Consider the following 4,351-nt stretch of genomic DNA (forward strand, 5'->3'; position numbering starts at 1 on the left):
TTTGAGTTGAGCTTCATGAAGACCTCAATAGAAGCCTGTTGGTTTCATCACGATTAAGTTATAGACGATTGAACATTAACATCTAACTGTCAATTGAGGAATTTTATAACCAATTCACCTCACACTTGCCTCTTCCTAATTATCATCTCGTGCCGTACACGAAGAAAACATCGTCACTTTCTTTCCTTAATCGATTCTCATCTACAAATAATTCTTTTCTCCATGTGAATTTCTTGTTTGCCTGTCGTGCTTTAAATTGACCATCCATTTTCTCTCCAAACCCAAAACGTTCCATACCTTCTTCACTTTCTTCTAACATATTGCTCAAGTTTTATTTCGTATCATTAGTCTGACCTAGCTCTCGAACATTATCAAATTCCACTTTGTGAATCTTGTTAAGAAATCACCATGACTCATGTGCGAATAATGTTTAATATAAATCATACATCTTTCAAACTTCTTCATACCAAATGTATCTCCACATAGGTATTCTCTTTGAGTAATACACCATTCCTTTTACATTCTTGCAGGAATTAACAAACGATTTGTTTTACATACTCAGGAAAAAACAATTGATGAGAGGGCAGAGGCTGATTAGCAAAGACTTACAAAAAATACATGAATGACCTTCAACTCATAAGTCATCATATAGATCTAAAAAAACAGGAAAGATAGGTTATGATGTTTTGTTGAAACAAGAGCAAAATGCTCTCGAGGAAATCATTACCTAACCCAAGACCGACCCTCATATGGTTTTCATGATTCTGTTTCCTCAGCAACATGGTCTCCTCACAAGTATTAAAAACAAAGAAAAGCCCTACTGACGAGTGATTCTTCAACCGGTCAAAGTTTGATGGTATACATTCTAAATCTGTAATTCAAACCTTTGTTCTTAGATGTATATAGTGAAGTAAATGACATTCAAGAACATCAAAATTTGAAACTTACCAGATGTTTTGTTGAAACAAGGGAAAAATGCTCTCGAGGAAGTCATTACCTCTAAGCTAAGACCGACCCTCATACGGTTGATTATAATTCTGTTTCCTCAGCAACATGCTATCCTCACAAGTATTAATAACAAAAAAAAGCCCTGCTGACGAGTGATTCTTCAACTGATCAAAGTTTGATGTTGTCAATTCTATATCTATAATTCAAACCGTTGTTAGTAGTAAGTTTGACGACCCCATTTCTCGTTGTTGGTAACTGGTTATTAACACAGTGGAATGGGGAAAGTTGGATATGTACATGTGGTCCTGTAACTAACAATTCGGGGCTTTTTTCACTTTAACTAATCTTTGATTACAGGATGATGTCATCCTGTTGACCATTTCAAATCCAACTTTTCCCATTCTCATCACCATCGTCAAAGTTTATTCATCATCGCTTTTATAGTTATATCTTCAAGTTCCATTTGAAACAAGTTTTTTCGACCCACCCTCCCAGTTCCCGAGTTCAGGTAGTTATTTTGTAGTTAGGTTGTGTAAAGGGTTACTTATTTTCTCTTTAAAAAAAGAAGTATCATCAGTTTACGATCTATGTTTAGTATGGTTATATTTCTTTTTATTCATCAAGTTTAGTTATTTATGGTATTATGTGTTGTGTTTATTTAAGATCAGGAGCGTATTGTGTTTTAGTATTTGTATGCCGCTAGCCACCCCGTAGGGCGTGTATGTTGTTATTCTTCAAGTAATATTATCCCCCTTGGCTCAGGCCTTGGGATTCACACCAAAAGTCTGTTTCATCTTGGTATGTTCATACCAGATAAGTAGTAAGTTTGACCACCCCATTTCATGATATTCAAGAACATCAAAATTTGAAACTTACCAGATGTTTTGTTGAAACAAGAGAAAACTGCTCTCGAGGAAATCATTACAGCTGTTTGCAGAAAAAATGCCATCATCCAGTTTTTTATTTTTTTTATTTTTTTAAGTTGCACTAAAAATTATCAACACAGATTCTACACAAGAGCAGCTGTACGTCATGATGTGCTAATTGTTAAAGATTGTACAGAGTCTCCTCACCAAAGGTTGAGAAAGCTTGTGCATTTCAGATACAAAGGCAGCATTACTTGTGATCTTTCACAAACTTCACACCCTCGAAAAAATTGAGTACAGCCTAGTACAGCTCTTATTGTAGAATCTACGTTGGTGATTTTTAGTGCAACTTAAAAAAAATAAAAAAAATAAAAGAGGGCGACGGCATTTTTTATGCAAACAGCTGTACCTAAGATCGACCCTCATATGGTTGATTATACTTCTGTTTCCTCAGCAACATAGTCTCCTCACAAACCTATTAATAACAAAGAAAAGTCCTGCTGACCAGTAATCCTTCAACTGATCAAAGTAGGATGATGTACATTCTATATCTATAATCCAAACTGTTGTTCTTAGATGTATATAGTGAAGTAAATGATATTCAAGAACATCAAAATTTGAAACTTACCAGATGTTTTGTTGAAACAAGAGCAAATTGCTCTCGAGGAAGTCATTACCTAAGACCGACCCTCATATGGTTTATAGTAATTCCGTTTCCTCAGCAACATAGTCTCCTCACAAACTATTAATAACAAAAAAAAGCCCTGCTGACCAGTGATTCTTCAAATGATCAAAGTAGGATGATGTACATTCTAAATCTGTAATCCAAACCGTTTTTCTTAGATGTGTATAGTGAAGTAAATGATATTCAAGAACATCAAAATTTGAAACTTACCAGATGTTTTGTTGAAACAAGGGAAAAATGCTCTCGAGGAAATCATTACCTAAGACCGACCCTCATATGGTTTATAGTAATTCTGTTTCCTCAGCAACATGCTATCCTCACAAACCTATTAATAACAAAGAAAAGCCCTACTGACCAGTGATTCTCCAAATGATCAAATCTTGATGGTATACATTCTAAATCTGTAATCCAAACCTTTGTTCTTAGATGTATATAGTGAAGTAAATGATATTCAAGAACATCAAAATTTGAAACTTACCAGATGTTTTCTTGAAACAAGGGAAAATGCTCTGAGTCTCAAGGAAGTCATTGAGGGCCCGTTCGGACACCGCGAGCAGATACTATCTGGCGAAATTTCACACCAAAAGTGTTACATAGCGCCAGATAGTATCTGGGTCCAAACTCCACCAGATATTCGAAATCTGATTGGCGTTCGGTTCAAATATCTGAGGTCAGTATCTGATCATCAAGATCGAGATATTAGGGACTGGGCGAAGCGCTGCAAAAATCCAATTCAACCGTAGTTGAAATACTATCGCAAGCAATCCAGCCCCTGTTGAATCAATATCAAAATTCCCTATTTTTATTAGTCAACTTCATGAGACTAAAAAAAATAGGGTGGCGCATAGCCGGTTGCCATCATCTGATGGGCTCTCCAATCCAAAACTTCCTACTCCTCAGCCAAAAGCCTTAGGCTGACCGCATCAGGATTGCCTGATATACCTTTCACAGATAAGGCTGTGGCCCTGAGCTCTCCGGTGGTGGTGCCCACGGGGGAGCCCGAAAAGGAAGTTTGTACCTTTGGGTTGGGGTCCTCATGAAGAACCCCTTGCGAGATAGACGTTGGAACATCCTATAGAAGTTGAGCAAGCAATCGGGTCTGTGGGAATATGGCCTTGGGAATGAACCCGGACTCAGCTTTGTCATCCCAATGAGATTTTGAACGGGGCACTTGGACATGCGAAAGGTCAGTGATATGTTCCTCCTGTTTAAATCTCTTCGGACAACTTCCTTGCTATACTTGCGCTAATTCAGGTGGCAAAATCCTGTGCTCGTCCGAACTTCGCCCAGTCCCTATTGATCCATATTGAGATACAGCCAATTGGCTGTATCTCGAGCCAATATGTCGATGTGCCCCTCCCTCAACCCCCATCTAACCATCACTTCTTTCTCCTTTTCTCATTACCCACGCACTCTTTTTCCGTTTTGATCCTCACACCTTTGCTTAGCCATCCTGATTCCTCGCAGCGAAGCAGTTCTTCAATCAACTTGTTTTCTGCTGTCTTCATGTCTTTCTTTTTGTTTTTTGTTTCTTGTTTGCTTCTGTTCTTTGTTTTTGTTTTGTTTCTTTTCTTTTCTTTTTGTTCTTTCCTTTCTTCTGTTCCTTTTCCTTTTCGTTTTTGTTTTTTGTTTCTATTCGCTTTGTCTCTTTTCTTTCTTTTTGTTTTTTGTTCGTTTCTTTATGTTAAATCTTCAAATCTGTTATCACTTTTGAAATCGATTGTTCAATTTGAACCATTTTGGTGCAATGTCAACACAAGAAGGAAAGTTTAGGATGCAAATGATGAAGGTCTGGATGACCGTTTCAAAAGATTGAGGCAAATGAAAATGCATGCAAGTTGATATGGCCGTT

Source organism: Melampsora larici-populina (assembly GCF_000204055.1).
Source record: "Melampsora larici-populina 98AG31 unplaced genomic scaffold MELLAscaffold_49, whole genome shotgun sequence".
Classification (NCBI taxonomy): domain Eukaryota; kingdom Fungi; phylum Basidiomycota; class Pucciniomycetes; order Pucciniales; family Melampsoraceae; genus Melampsora; species Melampsora laricis-populina.